The sequence below is a fragment of the Bos indicus genome, chromosome 11, assembly GCF_029378745.1.
Source record: "Bos indicus isolate NIAB-ARS_2022 breed Sahiwal x Tharparkar chromosome 11, NIAB-ARS_B.indTharparkar_mat_pri_1.0, whole genome shotgun sequence".
Taxonomy (NCBI): domain Eukaryota; kingdom Metazoa; phylum Chordata; class Mammalia; order Artiodactyla; family Bovidae; genus Bos; species Bos indicus.
The window spans coordinates 49,760,177-49,779,787 of NC_091770.1; the positions used below are offsets into that span (position 1 = coordinate 49,760,177).

Genomic DNA, 19,611 nt, shown 5'->3' on the forward strand with positions numbered 1-19,611 from the left:
TCTTAGAAATTGAATCATACAATATGTGTGGGGCCTTTTGTGTCTGTTCTTTCACTTAGCACAGTGTTTCCATGTCTTATCCATGTTGTAGCATTTATCAGGACTTTTGTTTCTCTTTATGGCTGAATAATATTCTGTTATGTGGATATATCGGAGAAGGCAATGGCATCCCACTCCAGTAATCTTGCCTAGAAAATCCCATGGATGGAGGAGCCTGGAAGGCTGCAGTCCATGGGGTCGCTGAGGGTCGGACACAACTGAGAGACTTCACTTTCACTTTTTACTTTCATGCATTGGAGAAGGAAATGGCAACCCACTCCAGTGTTCTTGCCTGGAGAATCCCAGGGACGGGGGAGCCTGGTGGGCTGCTGTCTATGGGGTCGTACAGAGTCGGACACGACTGAAGTGACTTAGCAGCATGTGGATATATCACATTTTGTTTACCCATTTATACGTTGTTAGATGTTTGTGTTGCTTCCACCTTTTGGCTACTTGAATAATGCTACTATGAACTTTTGTGTACAAGTTGTTGTGTGGACACATTTTTATGTCTCAAGTGTATACCCAGGAGTAGGCTTTCTAGGTCATTTATGGTAGGTAGTTCTAGGTTTATCTTTTTGGGGAACTATCAAACTGTTTTCCACAGTGGCTGCACAATTTAATGTTCCTGTCATCAGTATATGAGGGTTCCAGTGTCCACACATTCTTACCAACACTTGTCATTGTGCATCCTTTTACTAGAGCTATCCTAGTGAGTGTAAAGCTATACCTCACTGTGTCTTTGATTTGTACTTCTTTAATTGCCAGTGCTTTTGAGCATCTTTTCATACATTTATTGGCTGTTAGTATATCATCTGTGGGGAGATACCTATAACAATGTATAACTTTAACTCTGCTGCTGCTAAGTCGCTTCAGTTGTGTCCGACTCTGTGCCACCCCATAGACGGCAGCCCACCAGGCTGCCCCATTCCTGGGATTCTCCAGGCAAGAACACTGGAGTGGGTTGCCATTTCCTTCTCCAATGCATGAAAGTGAAAAGTGAAAATGAAGTCACTCAGTCGTGTCCGACTCTTTGCGACCCCATGGACTGCAGCCTTCCAGGCTCCTCCGTCCATGGGATTTTCCAGCACACATATATTTATATTCCCCAGTACAGTCTGAAACTGTGCACAACTTCTGATAATTGCTTCATTGGCAGTCCGAGGGGAAGGGATTATCCCTGAGGCTTCTTGGAAGAAAGAGGAGTTTTGTGTGGGTCAATATTTTTCCTCAAGGTTGCTTTTCTTGGCTGTCAGGTGGCATATTACTGGGGGGATTAAATTTGGAGTTAATATGGATAGTGTGATATTCAGCAGCTCACACTGATCAGTGATACCAGTTATTGATGAATAAGGCCTGCCACAAAATTAAAAGATGCTTGCTCCTTGGAAGAAAAGCCATGAAAAACCTAGACAGCATATTAAAAAGCAGAGACGTCACTTTCCTGACAAAGTTCTGTATAGTCAAAGCTATGATTTTTCCAGTAGTCATGTGCAGATGTGAGAGCTGAATCATAAAGAAGACTGAGTGCCAAAGGACTGATGCTTTTGAATTGTGGTGCTAGAGAAGACTCTCAAGAGTCTCTTGGACTGCAAGATCAAACCAACAATCCTAAAGGAAATCAATTCCGAATATTCATTAGAAGGAATTTTCCTGAAGCTGAAGCTCCAATACTTTGGCCACTTGATGTGAAGAGCCAACTAATTGGAAAAGACCCTGATGCAGGGAAAGACTGAAGGCAGGAGAAGGAGGTGACAGAGGATGAGATGGTTGGATAGCATCACTGACTCAATGGACATGAGTTTGAGCAAACTCCTTGAGACAGTGAAGCACAGGGAAGCCTGGCTTGCTTCAGTCCATGGCGTCACAAAGAGTTGGACACAACTTAGTGACTAGACAACTAACAACAGCAAGGTCTGTGTCTGTTCTGGTTGGTTGATGTCCATGCCATAATGGTTATTTAATATTTGGAACACCATGCCTGTATATAGAGTATTCAGCTTGCATGTCTAGTGTAAGGTTGGTAATTGTTAACTTTCTTTTTCTTTCCTTCTTTTTTTGGGCTCTATTGTGTTCCATCATCTCCAAGAGTAGGCCAGAGTTCCATCATCTCCAAGAGTTGCTAGTATCTCTTTTTCATTGTCTTATATCCCTGAGTTTTCAGCTAATCCTGGCCCCTGGAGGGTGCTTTGATGCTTTTTGGTGAGTGTTCTGGTTCTTTTTCATGAAAACAAGATCTCAAGGACTTTGGCAATTATTCCTGTCTGTCAACTCAGAGACCCTTTATTATTATTATTTTATCATTATTATTATTAGCCATGCTGCGTGGCTTGCAGGATCTTAGTTCCCTGACCAGGAATAGAACGAGTGCTCTCTGCAGTGGCGTGGAGCCCTAACCCCTGGACCACCAAGGAATTCCTTGGCACACTTTTTCTGCAAAGGACCAGATAGCAATGTTTTAGGCTTTGTGGGCCATAGAGTCTCTGATGCAACTGTTCATCTCAGCAACTGTAGTGCAAAGCCCGCCACAAACAATATGTAAATGAATGGGCTTGCCTGTATGCCAGTAAAGCTTTATTTAGGTGCTGGGCTGTCTTTGCCTGGAGTCCGTGGTTTGCTGACAGTCTGATATGATATGTGGCTATGTGCTATTAAAAAAAATCAAATAGATTTTTTAGGTGTTTTACCAAAGATTTACATCAAGTTACTTAAATATATACATGTATATTTTTGTGGGGAGAAGGGATAAAATTGCACACACCTTTGTGTGGGTCAGAAAGTCTCCAAGACACACACCCAACTGTTAAAATTTGTCACACCTGGTGATTAGGACTGGGGAAGTGGGAGGTTAAAACAGACGAGCTCTTTTCCTGACTTTATGTATTTATTTATTTATTTTTGGCTGCACCTCCTGGCATACAGGATCTTAGTTCCCTGACCAAGGGTCGAACCCATGCCCCCTGCAGTGGAAGCTCAGCTCTTAACCCCTGGACTGTCAGGAAAGGCCCTCTTGACTTTGTTGAAACTTGTGGACTGAGAGAGCTTTGCTTTTGTAATTAAGTAAAATTCAATGGGGATTTTTTTTAAAACAAAATAATTTTACTAGTCTTAGTCATAATGCAAATACATTTGTATGCTACATAAAATAGAACACATTTCATAACTGTATTAACCACACAATCTCCATTACGCAGTATGTCTAAGGCATGGCATCTCATGGTTATACATGAGAGTCTACAGGGATCCATGGAGAAAGAGGAGGCAGGCTGGTTGAGAAGACAGATCAGAACCTTTGTAGGAAGGCACCAGTCTGTGTCTGGAGCCAGGTGGTGAGGCAGGGCTGAAGACCGAGGTGTCAGCCTCAGCTCAGGCCTCCTTTAGTCAGCACAACACCCCCCGCCTCCCCCTGACATCGAACCTCTTCTAGGTCTAAATAGTCTCAGGGATGTTCCAGCAGCTTCTGCTTTCTGGGTCATCAGCTGCACATTCACTGGTCAGAAGCCCTCGTTTGTTTCCTCATTCGCTGAAGAACTGCTGTGGGCCAGCCAGTGGGTGCAGAAGGTCTTATACCCCCGCAGTTGGAGCAGGAAGGAGAACTCGTGAATGAGTGAGGTTCGCAGTCCTGGAATACGTGCACTCCAGAGGTGAGCTCGAGTGGGAGGGGATCTGTGTGTAAGACGTCACGTCTGAGTCACAGCTGAGTCACTCTGAAGGGTGGATAGGGGTTCGCCACATCAACCAAGGCAGGGCAGGAAATTCCAGGCAGACAGAAGAGCAGAGGTGAAGGTCCAGAGACAGGAAATACTGTCAAGGGCACCCTGAGAATTTTATGAACAGAGGTGAGGCTGAGAGGAGGCCATAGATCAGGAAGGGGAACTAGCAGAGTGTTTCGAGCAGAGGAGACAGGAAGTCAAAGTGAGCTTCAGAGAGATTTTCTGGTGGAAGACAATGGGTGCGGAGATCCATTAATGACCTCTTGTCCATGCTGCCTTTACCTCTGGTTCATTCTCAAAGCTGCCTACTCTACTCACTATCTCCCCTTCCCTTCTCTTGGCATAGCCAATTCTCCTTTAAAATTTTAAAATGCAGGCATCATCCTACTAAGAAAAGTTCACTGAAGGATTTCCCTGGTGGTCTAGTGGCTAAGACTCTGCACTCCCAGTGGAGGGGGCCTGGGTTTGATCCCTGGTCAGGGAACTAAATCCTTCATTCTGCAACCACAAAGATCCTTCATACCACAACTAGGATCCAGCACAGCCAAAAATAAATAAATAAGTAATTTAAAAAGAAAAGAAACGTTCACTGATATTCCCATCACTCCCAGCTGGCCTCCTGCTCTGGGCTACATGAGGCCATAAGCATTTCTTTGTTTCTGCATGAAACTCATTGCTTTATGGTTGTATTTTTGTTCTTAAATCTTCCTAAGACAATGGCACCCCACTCCAGTACTCTTGCCTGGAAAATCCCATGGATGGAGGAGCCTAGTAGGCTGCAGTCCATGGGGTCGCTAAGAGTCAGACACAACTGAGCGACTTCACTTTCACTTTTCACTTTCATGCATTGGAGAAGGAAATGGCAACCCACTCCAGTGTTCTTGCCTGGAGAATCCCAGGGACGGGGCAGCCTGGTGGGCTGCCGTCTATGGGGTCGCACAGAGTCGGACACGACTGAAGTGACTTAGCAGCAGCAGCAAGGCAGGGGCCAGTCTCATTAGTCTCTGGTTTCCAATCCCTGGCATAAAACCTGGCACAGAAAAGGTAATTAGTAAATATTGAACTGGATAAGTAAATTGATGAATAAAAGGTAAAGACAGGAGATGACAGCTATTTGGGAGGTTGAGTCAGGATAACTTGACAAGTTCTTATGCAGGGTTTGCGGTAAGGGTGGGCAGTGCGGTGTGGCATCATGCCAGGTTTTCTGGTTTGGGAGTTGGGGAGGCCTGAGCTGTTTTTCCTTAGGATTCTCTGACATCAGTGTGTGGGTGTTTTCCTCACAATAGCCAATTCTCCAGCTCTCCAGACACCAGCTGGGTGTCCAACGATTCAATTCAATTCTGATACTACTTACCTGGATTTAGTCAGATCCCACAAGTTAAGGCTTCAGTCCTGCAAGCATGCCTCTACTTCAGATGCCAGTAGCAAGGCCCAGGTTCCCAAGTGTACATCTGACCAACCAGCTGTACATCGGGGCTTTCTACACCACCCACCCCATTCAGGTTCAGCAATTTGTTAGAGTGGCTCATAGAGCTCAGAGAAACACTTTACTTGTCTTCACCAGTTTATTATAAAGGATGTGACTCAGCAACAGCCAAATAGAGGGGTTTTGATATTTAAATGTTAATCTCTCTAGGGAAATACAGATGCAAAGACAAAACCCTTGAACATGGGGAAGTTGTAGAGTCAAGAAATCTCTTAAGGTTAATACAGCTTTAGTCCTTATTCTACAGCTTCCAATTCTTCCTAGATGGAAGCTAGGAGCCCAGTTTATTTATTTCTTCACTCATCTAATAAACATTTATTGATCACCTGCTCAGGACCAAACCCTGGAGCCACAAAGGTGGATAAGGCCCAATTTTAGCTCTGGTGGGGTTCACAGGCCAGAGTTGGGGAGACTGACCCAATCTGGCATTTGATGTCTGCGAATTTCCAGGCATAAAGGAAGAGTTTAGGAAGGAAGGAATCCCTGTTCCCCTGGGGCTGAGCTGCCTGGGCAGGTTCTCAGCACAGTGGGGTTGAAATTATCTCAATTCCTGCCTGGAACATGTGCTCTAAATTGCAAGTGGGGGTTAAAGTTGGCATGGATTTTGTGTAGGTAAATTTGACAGTAAGGAGCAAAAATTTTCCCAGAGTTTTCCTTCCGTGAATGTACCTTTCTTTGTATGCATAAGAAGTTACCTATGCACAGGTTTTTTTCACTGTAACACTGTCAGTAATAACAAAGACTGAAAATAATCTTAATGTTCAACATGAATAAAAGAGATGGTGCAACCACACAAAGGAATCCTATGCAACTATAAAATCGAAGAGGAACTGTATTTGTGCTGATCGGGAACATTCTTCATGACACACTGAGAAGTGAAAAAGCAAGTGTCTGAACTGTGTTATAATAAGCTACCCTTTAAGAAAAAATATATATATTTAAGTATATTAAGATAAATCATATATATATGTGTGTGTGTGTGTGTCTTGTATATGTATAAACTAGTTCTGGGAGGAAACAAAAGAAACAGTTCTTTTGGGAAGAGGAACTGGGACAGTGAGAGGGAAGTTTCAGTGTGTACTTTTTTTTTAAGATTTATTATGAGTTTTTGGCTGTGCTGGGTCTTCGTTGCTGCACGTCGGCTTTCCATAGTTGCAGCAAGTGGGGGCTACATTTTGTTGCAACGCACTGGCTTCTCACTGAGGTGCTTCTCTTGTTGCAAGGCACAGGCTCTAGAGCACAGGCTTAGTAGTTGTGGCTCATGGGCTTGGTTGCTCCGGAGCATGTGGGATCTTCCGGGACCGACAGGGGAATCAAACCAGTGTCCCTTGTATTACAAGGCGGATTCTTAACCACTGGACCACCAAGAAAGCCCGCAGTGTGTACTTTCATCACTTAAAGTTTCAATATATTATCTATTTTCCTTTTTTTTAAAAGACACCCCTCTCCTTCTTTTCCTAAGGTGAGGAGGGGGAGGGGGATGGCAATTTGTGTCTCTGGGAGGGTGAGCTATTGCTCTGGGTAAGTCTGTTGCAGAAAGGCCACCTGGGGCATCTTTCTTCACGAGGACTTAGCCTGAACTTTCAGTGTTACCCGTAGCTGCTCAGTCTAATGTCAGCTTTCATTTCCTGTTCCACACCCTATAAAAGGCTCTGTGCTTTTACAAGCCTCAGGGTTTGGTCTGTATCACGTCCTGAGTCTCCGATCTCAGGGGCCCCTGGCTGGTTCCAGCTGCTGGCAGCTGTGTGGACAATCAAGCATCTTAGGCTTATTGCTCCCCAGCTGTTTGAACTCAGCTCCCTGTGTCCTTGCTGTGGGGCTGTTCCCGCTGTCAAATCTTCCTGCTCTGATGAGGAAAGTCCCCTTTTAAGCCACGTGCTTAAAACTGAAACCAAAGTGTAACGGCCACAGGTCACCACCAGGGCAGGGTCTCAGTGTGTCAGTCGCTTCATGGTGTCTTGACTGTTTGTGATCGATCCCACAGACTATATAGCCCACCAGGCTCCTCTGTCCATGGAATTCTCCAGGCAAGAATACTGGAATGGGTTGCCATTCCCTTTTCCAGGGGATCTTCCTGACCCAGGGATCGAACCCAGGTCTCCTGCATTGCAGGAAGTTTCTTTACCAGCTGAACCACCAGGGAAGCCCTGGGTGGAAGTCTCAAGTACCCTCTAAACCTCACTGATGTCCTGTTGTGGTAGCACACTCAAGCCCAAGGTGGCTTGAGGAAACCTGTTCCCGGTAGTTTTGAAATCTAGACTTGTTTTCCCTCCAGGGAGGAATTTTGTCCCTTGCCTCTCTCCCCACTAAGCCTTTTCTTTATTGATTCACATTTTAAATTTAGCCAAGAATCGGAGAGCATTTTTTAAATTTGACTTTAAAAATATCAGATGGTAAAGAATCTGCTTGAAGTGCAGGAGACCTGGGTTTGATCCCTGGATCAGGAAGATCCTCTGGAGAAGGGAATGGCAACCCAGTTCAGTATTCTGGCCTGGGGAATCCCATGGAACCTGGTGGGCTACAGTCCGTGGGATTGCAAAGAGTCAGACATGACTGAGTGATTAACACTGTGTGGCAGATATTTGCCTAGAAAATATGTAGAGTTTTAAATATGAATATTAAGGATATTTTAGGGTTTCGTGGTCTAAATGCCTCGCAGCATGTGGGATCCTCACGGACCAGGGATCGAACCCATATCCCCTGCATTAGCAGATGGATTCTTAACCACTGGACCACCACGGAAGCCCCAACAATGGAAATTTATGTCTCACCATTCTGGGAGGCTGGAAAGTACAAGTTCATTGAGCTGGCAGATTCAGGGTTTATTGAGGGCTTGCTTCCTGGTTCATAGATACCTGTCTTCTTGCTGTGTACTTATATGGCTGGGGAGCTCTGTGGGTTGTCTTTTATATGGCACTAAATCCGATTCATGAGGGCTCCATCCTCACGATCCAATCACCCCCAAAGGCCCCTACCTGCTAATATCATCACCTTGGGGGTTCAGATTTCAACATATGAATTGGGAGGGACACAAACATTCAGACCACAGAAACCTTATACCGGGCAAGTTCCCAGTGCCCTATGAAACCAAAAACTATTTTATGAATATGGCGTCTCAAACAGAGATCAGCCCTAGATTTGAATGTTTTAATTTTTGTTTTGGTTGATTTTATTATTTAATCTGTGTCTCTACCTTTCAGCATTTCAAAATTATTTAAAATTGTTTATGCCTTTTAAGATTGCTTCTCCCGCCCCCATCCCATTTACTGTTTTTAGTAACACTTATATTGAGACAAAATTCACACACCCTCCAAATTTGCCTGTTTAGATCGTACAACTCACGGCTTTTAATAGATTCACAGAGTTGGGCAACCACCACAATCAGAAAGTTTTCATCATTTCCAAAAGAAACATAGCCAGCAGAACTCCACTGAAGAATACTGGAGTGGGTAGTCATTTACTTTTACTCCCCAGGAGAAAGGTTCCCCAGCCCCAGGCACCACTTTCATTTCCTACAGATAGATCTGTGTATTCTGTCGTTCCATGTAAAGGGAATTATGCCATACATGGCTTTTGTCTTAAGCTTAATATCTTCAAGTTTCATCAGTGTTGTGACATGCGTCAGTACACTGTTCTTTTTTATAGCTGAATAACAGTTTGTTGTATGGACATACTATATATGTATTTTTGGCTGCACCTAGACTGCAGCCATGAAATTAAAGGATGCTTACTCCTTGGAAGAAAAGTTATGACCAACCTAGATAGCATATTCAAAAGCAGAGACATTACTTTGCCAACAAAGGTTCGTCTAGTCAAGGCTATGGTATTACCAGTGGTCATATATGGATGTGAGAGTTGGACTGTGAAGAAGGCTGAGCGCCAAAGAATTGATGCTTTTGAACTGTGGTGTTGGAGAAGACTCTTGAGAGTCCCTTGGACTGCAAGGAGATCCAACCAGTCCATTCTGAAGGAGATCAGCCCTGGGATTTCTTTGGAAGGAATGATGCTAAAGCTGAAACTCCAGTACTTTGGCCACCTCATGCAAAGAGTTGACTCATGGAAAAGACTCTGATGCTGGGAGGGATTGGGGGCAGGAGGAGAAGGGGACAACAGAGGATGAGATGGCTGGATGGCATCACTGACTCGATGGATGTGAGTCTGGGTGAATTCTGGGAGTTGGTGATGGACAGGGAGACCTAGCATGCTGCGATTCATGGGGTCGCAAAGAGTCGGACAAGACTGAGCAACTGAACTGAACTGAACTGAGTGGCATGTGGCAGAGAAGGCAATGGCACCCCACTCCAGTACTCTTGCCTGGAAAATCCCATGGGTGGAGGAGCCTGCTAGGCTGCAATCCATGGGGTCACGAAGAGTCAGACACGACTAAGCGACTTCATTTTCACTTTTCACTTTCATGCATTGGAGAAGGAAATGGCAACCCACTCCAGTGTTCTTGCCTGGAGAATACCAGGGATGGGGGAGCCTGGTGGGCTGCTGTCTCTGGGGTCGCACAGAGTCGGACACGACTGAAGTGACTTAGCAGCAGCAGCAGTGGCATGTGGAGTCTTAGTTCCTTGACCAGGATCAAGGAGTCTTAACCACTCGGTAGCCATGGAAGCTCCCTGGATAGACTATGTTTTGTTTATCTCTTTATCAGTCGATGGACATTTGGATTGTTCCTACTTTTTGACTATTGTGAATAGTGCTGCTGTGAACATTCGTGTCTGGTTTTTTCTTCATTGTGGTAAATTATACATTATGAATATTTACCATTTTAAACATTTTAAAATTACTGTAGAATTTTAAGTGTATAAAATAACTTGCTTATATTTATAGAACTGTATTTCTTTTATATCCACTTCTTTTAAAAGCTTTTGGTAGTTATTTTTAAAATTATGATAAAATAGACATAAACACAAAATTTGCCAGGTTAGTCATTTCTAAATGTACAGTTCAGAAGCATGAAGTCTGAAGTACTTTCACATTGTTGTACAACCAGCACCACTACCTATGTCCAGACTTTTCTTTATCTTCCCCAGTTGAAACTGTATCCGTTAAACAATAATGCCTCATTCTACCCTCCTGGTAGCCCTTGACAATCACCATTCTACTTTCTGTCTCAGTGACTTTGCCTGTTCTTAGTACCTCATTTAAGCAGAATCATACAATACTTATCCTTTTATGACTGACGTTTTATTTATCATGTCATCAAATTTCACTCATGTAGCATGTATCAAAATTTCTTTCTTTTTTAAGGCAGAATAATACTCCACCATAGATACATGCCTCATTTTGCTTATCCATTCATTATGTGCAAGTGTGTATGTGGACACATATTTCTATTTGTATAGGGAATATACCTGGGGGTGGAATTGCTGGGTATTGTGGTCATTCTATAATCATCTGAGGAACTGCTAGACTGTTTTCTAAAGTGACTGCACATTTTGCATTCTCTTTAGTTGTGTATAAGGGTTCCAATTTCTCCACATCCTTGTCAACACTTGTTATTATCTGTTTTTTGAGTAGAGCCAGCCCAGTGGCTGTTCTATTGACTTCTATAAACATTTGGGTTAGATAGAAAGGCAAAAATGGGAAAAAAAATACCCATAATCCTACCATCCTACCAGAGGTACCCACTTTTAGCTTTTTCATCTTAATTTTTTCATTTGTATGTGTGTGTGTGTATAAAATTTATGGAGGGCTTCCTGGTGGCTCAATTGGTGAAGAATCCACCTGCAATGCAGGAGTCCCAGGTTTGATCCTTGGGTTGGGAAGATCCCCTGGAGAAGGAAATGACTACCCACTCCAGTATTCTCCAGTATTCTCGCCTGGAGAATTCCTTGGACAGGAGTTTGGATGGAGGGCTACAGTTCATGGGGTCACAAAGAGTCAGACACAACTTAGCGACTAAACCACCACCACCACCATATATAATATATACTAAGTGTCATTTTAGTTGTATTCCTTCCTATTTTCGGAGCATCTCCCAATGTGTGCACTTTAATAGGGAGCAAAGTAGAACCTGAAAGGTGGCCAGATGCTTTGTCCCTGGCAGCCAGGTTGCTGCCATGTGACAGGCTCAGCCACTCCAGAGCTCCCCTCAGGTAGAAAAATCTAAAAAGACTGACTCAAAGATGGCTGACAAGACTTTCTCAGTGGCCATAGCAATGAGTACAAACTGCAGTTTCAAGTAAGTTGACCCAGATCTCAGACCTAGTAACTAGCAGGTCTATCTGACTCTAGACCTTGAACTTGTAACCACCACCCAATTTAAGGCTTTTATTGAGATTTTTGAGTTTTCCAAATTTGCTGATATATTTGGAAAACCGCAGTGGCCACAGGACTGTAAAAGGTCAGTTTTCACTCCAATTTCAAAGAAAGGCAATGCCAAAGAATATTCAAACTCTGTACAATTGCACTCATTTCACATGCTAGTAAGGTTAAGCTCAAAGTCGTTAAAGCCAACAGTACATGAATTGAGAACTTTGAGATGTACAAGCTGGATTTAGAAAAGGCAAAGGAACCAGAGATCAAATTGCCAACATCTGTTGGATCATTGAGAAAATAAGGGGATTCCAGAAAAACATCTAGATCTGCTTCATTGATTACGCTAAAACCTTTGACTATGTGGATCACAGCAAACTGTGGAAAATTCTTTAAGAGACAGGAATACCAGACCACCTAAGCTGTCTCCAGAGAAACCTGTATGTGGGTCAAGAAGCAACAGTCAGAACCTTATGTGGAACAACTGACTGGTTCAAAATTGGAAAAGGAGTATATTAAGGCTATATATTGTCACCCTGCTTATTTAACCTCTATGCAGAGTACATCGTGCTAAATGCTGGGCTGGATGAATACCAAGCTGGAATCAAGATTGCCAGGAGAAAAAACAACAGCCTCAGATATGCAGATGATACCACTCTGAAAGCAGAAAGTGAAGAGGAATTAAAAAGCCTCTTTTTTCTTTTTTCAACTTGGAGGAAATAAAGGGCCTCTTGGTGAGGGTGAAAAGGAGAGTGAAAAAGCTGGCTTAAAAGTCAACATTCAAAAAACTAATATCATGGCATCTGGTCCCAACACTTTATAGCAAATAGAAGGGAAAAAAGTGAAAGCAATAACAGATTTTCTTTTCTTGGGCTCCAAAAATCGCTGCAGCAAGTGATTGCATTCATGAAATTAAAAGACACTTGCTCCTTGGAAGAAGAGCTGTGACAACCCTAGACAGCATATTAAAAAGCAGACACATCACTTTGCAGATGAAAGTCCATATGGTCAAAGCTATGGTTTTCCCAGTAGTCATTTCTGCATGTGAGAGTTGGACCATAAAGAAGGCTGAGTGCTGAAGAATTGGTGCTTTCTAATTTTGATGCTGGAGAAGAATCTTGAGAATCCTTTAAGCTGCAAGGAGATCAAACCAGTCAATCCTAAGGGAAATAAACCCTGAATATACACTGGAAGGACTGATGCTGAAGCTCAAGCTCCTATACTTTGGCCACCTGATGTGAAGAGCTGACTCACTGGAAAAGACCCTGATGCTGGGGAATATTGAAGGTAAAAGGAGAAGAGGGTGGGGGAGGATGAGATGGTTAGATAGCATCACTGACTCAAGGACACGAATTTGAGCAAACTCTGGGAGATAGTGAAGAACAGGGAAGACTTGCCTGCTGCAATCCTTGAGGTCGCAAAGAGTCAGACATGACTTAGCAACTGAACAACAACAAGCACTGAGTTTCTTAGGCCCTGAATTATTGAGCCCCATTCTTGGCTTTACTTTGTATTCATCTTCTTTTTTTTTTTTTTTTTTTTGCCACAGTTTTAAATTTCTCTTTGGTTATAAGACTGGAAACTGCCTCAAACCCTTTCTGGAAGAAGATGGCAATTAGATGAGTAGATGTATATCATAGAATTCAGTTCAGTCGCTCAGTTGTGTCCAACTCTTTTTGACCCCATGGACTGCAGCACACCAGGCTTCCCTGTCCGTCACCAACCCCCAGAGCTTGCTCAAACTCATGTCCATCAAGTTGGTGATGCCATCCAGCCATCTCATCCTCTTTCATCCCCTTCTCCTTCTACCTTCAATCTTTCCCAGCATCAGGGTCTTTTCCAATGAGTCAGTTCTTCGCATCAGGTGGCCAAAGGATTGAAGCTTCAGCATCAGTCCTTCCAATGAATGTTCAGGGTTGATTTCCCTTAGGATTGACTGGTTGGATCTCCTTGCAGTGTAACTCCCCCTCATATGTAAGTTGAAGTGCCTGAGCTACAAATGGTGTGAGAGACCTCTGGATCTTGCCCAATGAAACCAAGACTGTTTGCATGGGTAAGGGATTCTAATCTCCTGACAGTAACTGTTGCTTGTCTTGGCACTAATAGCAGTGGAAGCCTTCATTTATTCAACACATGTATATTCAGTACCTGCTATGTGCTAGTCAATGTTCTCAGTGCTGGGGAAACAGCCATGAGCAAAAGTAAAAAATATATCTGCTTTCATTGATCTTGCATTCTAGCAATGTGATGGAAAATTTTCTGAGAGTGAAATTCCACTGCTACCATTTAATAGTTGGCCACAAATTTCTCATGAGGATGATGTCTAACTTGTAGTATTATAATAAGAGTAAATAACATATATAAATATTAGTAAATGAGACCCACATGATGGGAGGCAGTAAACCGCAGTCTTTATTATGGCATGGCCTTTGGAGTTGGATTCCTGTGTGCGTGGCCTTGCTTCACAAATTGCTTAACCTCTCTGTGCCTCATTGTCCTTATTTTAAAAAATTGGAATCATAATGGCACCTCTTTCATAGGACTGTGAGGATTAAAAGGATTAATAAATGGAAAACCTAGCACAAAGTAATCACCCAATAAAAGTTAACTATTTTTCATTACATTCAAGTGGTTAGCCCTGTATCTCATATTTCTTTCTATCCTCTAAAAATAAAATAAAATAATAATTATATATAGATAATATGTAATCATATCTAGTTACATATATAAGTATATACAGTTACTATATAATCGCCCAGTCAGGGCTGTATATAGGGTAAGGAAAGATGATGAAGTTTCAAGCACCAGGTACACAAGGGAAACTTGGAGTGGGTGTGAGATGGGGTGAGATGGAGGGTCGGTGGTGCTCGTGGTAAAGAACCAGCCTGCCAACGGAGGAGACATAAGAGATGCAGGCTCGATCCCTAGGTCGGGAAGATTCTCTGGAGGAGGGTATGGCAACCCACTCCAGTATTCTTGCCTAAAGAATCAGGGGAGCCTGAAAGGCTACAGTACATAGGGTCACAAAGAGTAGGACATGACTGAAGTGACTTAATACACATGCATGCAAGAGAAAATACTCTTGGGTGGGTAGAGCAGTCCACACTGAGAAGTTTCTGTGTATGGTAGCAATCTGTTCAGATCATTCTCGTTACCAAAGAGAGCAAACCGATTTAACTGAGTTTTCTTCTCCACTCTATTTGTGTATCAGAAATGTCATTTGGAAGAACTGCTGATTCTGGGTAGATTGTGTTATCTAGGAAGACATTTCAAATGCTGAGTTAACATGCATCTCTGAATGTGTTGCTACACACCCTGTTGTTTTTTAATTACTTAATTTGTATGTATCAGGTCTTAGTTGCAGCACACAGGATATTTCATTGCAGCTCTCAGGCTTAGTTTCTCCAGGGCATGTGGGATCCTACTTCCTCAACCAGGGATCAAACCCATGATGCCTGCATTGCAAGGAGGATTCCTAGCCACTGGACCACCAGGGAAGTCCCCACCCTGTGTTTTTTTTTTAATATGTGATTCCATTTATATAATTTTTTGAAGTCAGGCTAATCTATAGTGAGAGAAAGAGGATCACTGTTTGGGGAAGAAGCATAAATTTAAGCAAAGGTGGGGAGGAGGGTTTACCAAAGAACAGAATGAAGTTGTTCATTTCCTTGACTGTGGTGATTATTTCACAGGTGTATATACATATGCCACAATTTCTCAAATTAAATGTTTTAAATTGTACAGTTTATTGTCTTTAAACCTCAATAAGGTGTTAAAAAATAAAAATGAAAACAGAAAATAATTAAACATGAAAATAAATTTGATCATGTTGAGAGGCTTGAAAGCTTCAGAATGAATTGATAGAACATTAAGGAAAATATGAAGCAATGACTAATTACAGGAAAAACATTTGATCAAGAAAGGAAATGTAATTCTGATATATGCTATACTGCTTTGTTGTGAATCATATTTCAGTTCAGTTCAGTTCAGTCGCTCAGTCATGTCCGACTCTTTGCGACCCCATGAATCGCACATGCCAGGCCTCCCTGTTCATCACCAACTCCCAGAGTTCACCCAGACTCACATCCATTGAGTCAGTGATGCCATCCAGCCATCTCATCCTCTGTCATCCCCTTCTCCTCCTGCCCCCAATCCCTCCTAGCATCAGAGTCTTTTCCAATGAGTCAACTCTTTGCATGAGGTGGCCAAAGTACTGGAGTTTCAGCTTCAGCATCATTCCTTCCAAAGAAATCCCAGGGCTGATCTCCTTGCAGTCCAAGGGACTCTCAAGAGTCTTCTCCAACACCACAGTTCAAAAGCATCAATTCTTCGGTGCTCAGCCTTCTTCACAGTCCAACTCTCACATCCATACATGACCACAGGAAAAACCATAGCCTTGACTAGACAGACCTTTGTTGGCAAAGTAATGTCTCTGCTTTTGAATATGCTATCTAGGTTGGTCATAACTTTCCTTCCAAGGAGTAAGCGTCTTTTAATTTCATGGCTGCAGTCACCATCTGCAGTGATTTTGGAGCCCCAGAAAATGAAGTCTGACACTGTTTCCACTGTTTCCCCATCTATTTCCCATGAAGTGATGGCACTAAATGCCATGATCTTTGTTTTCTGAATGTTGAGTTTTAAGCCAACTTTTTCACTCTCCACTTTCACTTTCATCAAGAGGCTTTTTAGTTCCTCTTCACTTTCTGCCATAAGGGTGGTGTCATCTGCATATCTGAGGTTATTGATATTTCTCCTGGCAATCTTGATTCCAGCTTGTATTTCTTCCAGTCCAGCATTTCTCATGATGTACTCTGCATGTCAGTTAAATAAACAGGGTGACAATATGCAGCCTTCACGTACTCCTTTTCTATTTGGAACCAGTCTGTTGTTCCATGTCCAGTTCTAACTGTTGCTTCCTGACCTGCATACAAATTTCTCAAGAGGCAGATTAGGTGGTCTGGTATTCCTATCTCTTTTAGAATTTTCCACAGTTTATTGTGATCCACACAGTCAAAGGCTTTGGCATAGTCAATAAAGCAGAAATAGATGTTTTTCTGGAACTCTCTTGCTTTTTCCATGATCCAGCGGATGTTGGCAATTTGATCTCTGGTTCCTCTGCCTTTTCTAAAACCAGCTTGAACATCAGGAAGTTCACGGTTCACGTATGCAGTAATAATCGAAAAGCAAAGGAGAAAAGGAAAGATACAAGCATCTGAATGTGGAGTTCCAAAGATCAGCGATCAATGCAAAGAAATAGAGGAAAACAACAGAATGGGAAAGACTAGAGATCTCTTCAAGAAAATTAGAGATACCAAGGGAACATTTCATGCAAAGATGGGCTCAATAAAGGACCGAAATGGTACGGACCTAAAAGAAGCAGAAGATATTAAGAAGAGGTGGCAAGAATACACAGAAGAACTGTACAAAAAAGATCATCATGACCAAGATAATCATGATGATGTGATCACTCACCTAGAGCCAGACATCCTGGAATGTGAAGTCAAGTGGCCCTTAGAAAGCATCACTACGAACAAAGCTAGTGGAGGTGATGGAATTCCAGTTGAGCTATTTCAAATCCTGAAAGATGATGCTGTGAAAGTGCTGCACTCAATATGCCAGCAAATTTGGAAAACTTGGCAGTGGCCACAGGACTGGAAAAGGTCTGTTTTCATTCCAATCCCAAAGAAAGGCAATGCCAAAGAATGCTCAAACTACCGCACAATTGCACTCATCTCACACGCTAGTAAAGTAATGCTCAAAATTCTCCAAGCCAGGCTTCAGCAATATGTGAACCGTGAACTTCCTGATGTTTAAGCTGGTTTTAGAAAAGGCAGAGGAACCAGAGATCAAATTGCCAACATCCGCTGGATCATGGAAAAAGCAAGAGAGTTCCAGAAAAACATCTGCTTTATTGACTATGCCAAAGCCTTTGACTGTGTGGATCACAATAAACTGTGGAAAATTCTGAGAGATGGAATATCAGACCACCTGACCTGCCTCTTGAGAAACCCATATGCAGGTCAGGAAGCAACAATTAGAACTGGACATGGAACAACAGACTGGTTCTAAATAGGAAAAAGAGTATGTCAAGGCTGTATATTGTCACCCTGCTTATTTAACTTATATGCAGAATACATCATGAGAAACGTGGGGCTGGAAGAAGCACAAGCTGGAATCAAGATTGCCGGGAGAAATATCAATAACCTCAGATATGCAGATGACACCACCCTTATGGCAGAAAGTGAAGAGGAACTAAAAAGCCTCTTGATGAAAGTGAAAGTGGAGAGTGAAAAAGTTGGCTTAAAACTCAACATTCAGAAAATGAAGATCATGGCATCTGGTCCCATCAGTTCATGGGAAATAGATGGGAAAACAGTGGAAACAGTGTCAGACTTTATTTTCTGGGGCTCCAAAATCACTGCAGATGGTGATTGCAGCCATGAAATTAAAATATGCTTACTCCTTAGAAGGAAAGTTATGACCAACCTAGATAGCATATTCAAAAGCAGAGATATTACTTTTGCCAACAAAGGTCTGTCTAGTCAAGGCTATGGTTTTCCCAGTGGTCATGTATGGATGTGAGAGTTGAAGAAAGCTGTGAAGAAAGCTGAGCACCAAAGAATTGATGCTTTTGAAGTGTAGTGTTGGAGAGGACTCTTGAGAATCCTTTGGACTGCAAGGAGATCCAACCAGACCATTCTAAAGGAAATCAATCCTGGGTATTCATTGGAAGGACTGATGCTAAAACTGAAACTCCAGTACTTTGGCCACCTCATGCGAAGAGTTGACTCATTGGAAAAGACCCTGATGCTGGGAGGGATTGGGGGCAGGAGGAAAAGGGGATGACAGAGGATGAGATGGCTGGATGGCATCACCAACTCGATGGACATGAGTTTGAGTGAACTCCGGGAATTGGTGATGGACAGGGAGGCCCGGTGTGCTGTGATTCATGGGGTTGCAGAGTCAGACACGACTGAGTGACTGAACTCAACTGAATAAGATTTTTAAAATAAATATTTAGTACTCAATTATCAAATAACTATACTGAGGATTTGGGGAAATGTTCTTCGTAGATGGTGGTATAATGGAGATAAATGATACTCTAGCACACTAAGAAGTGTATACAGATGTGTACACATCCTGTTTTAAAAGAGAAAACATTAACATGCTATATTTTAAAAAACACTTTTTTTCTTTAAGGCATTTAATGAAAGTTATGATGAATGTTTTTGATGAGAAAAGAATGAAATAAGAGACCATCCTGAACCTGGAGACTGAAACAAAGAAGGTTTGTCTAGTCTTTGTGTGAGCGAATCGTAACCCACAAACTCAGGCAGGTATACAGAAATGTAATTTCCTTTTTATCTTTTGCCATGTGGCATGTGGGGATCCAAGTTCCCCAACCAGGGACTGAACCCATGTCCCCTGCAGTGGAAGTGCAGAGTCTTAACCACTGGACCACTGGAGTGCTGGGGAAGTCCTGAAATGTAATTATGTGTACTTAAAGAATTCAACCAACTTCTATTTTTCAGTTAGGGTTTCCTTGATTAATTTTTAGAGTTAGTCTGATTTTTGAGGAACGTGGAGGGGATCATGCATCAGGTGAGGGTTTGGATAAGGAGCCCATCCTTGCTGCTGTCTGTCAGGCTGGTGTCCACTGTGGTGGACATTGTCCTTCTGGTCCACGAAGGTCTCTGCTGTGTCGTTGCTTCTGCTGACTGAGGGTCCTCACAGGTCTGGTTCTATCACAGCTCCTGCAGAGGAGAAATTTGGCCATGCTTCCTCAGCACCTGCCTGGAAGATCAGAGTCCTCTTGGGCCTCTTCCTGCTCCGTGTTCCTGTCATGCTGGGCACTGGGGAACCGCAGAGGCCCTCCTTCCCCAAGAAGGGAAAGGTAGGCCACTTTGCCCTTGGACCAGCACACACCTCTCTGCATTACCCCCTTTCCTTGACCTCTCTTGAAGCTTGGGAGCTGCTGCAGACTGAAAACTGTGTCCCTCCCGAATTTATATGTTGAAGACCTAATGCCTGATGTTATGGTATTTGGAGATGGGTCTGGGAGGTGCTTTATGGTTGGATGAGGTCATGAGGGTGGGGCCTTCATGATGA

At 42.9% G+C, this 19,611-nt stretch overlaps 1 long non-coding RNA gene across 4 annotated transcripts in view; it reads left to right on the forward strand.

Moving 5' to 3' along the window:
• The first annotated feature begins 2,749 nt into the window (after window positions 1-2,749).
• The window catches only part of LOC139185784 (uncharacterized), a 52,057-nt gene continuing 35,195 nt past the window's right edge, over window positions 2,750-19,611 (forward strand). The window contains exons 1-2 of one of the 4 annotated variants that reach the window (XR_011569288.1): window positions 2,750-18,790; window positions 19,254-19,396. This is a non-coding gene — a long non-coding RNA (uncharacterized lncRNA). Of the gene's footprint in view, window positions 19,397-19,611 lie in introns of all 4 variants that reach the window. The other 3 variants (XR_011569290.1, XR_011569287.1, XR_011569289.1) reach the window with 3 other exon arrangements.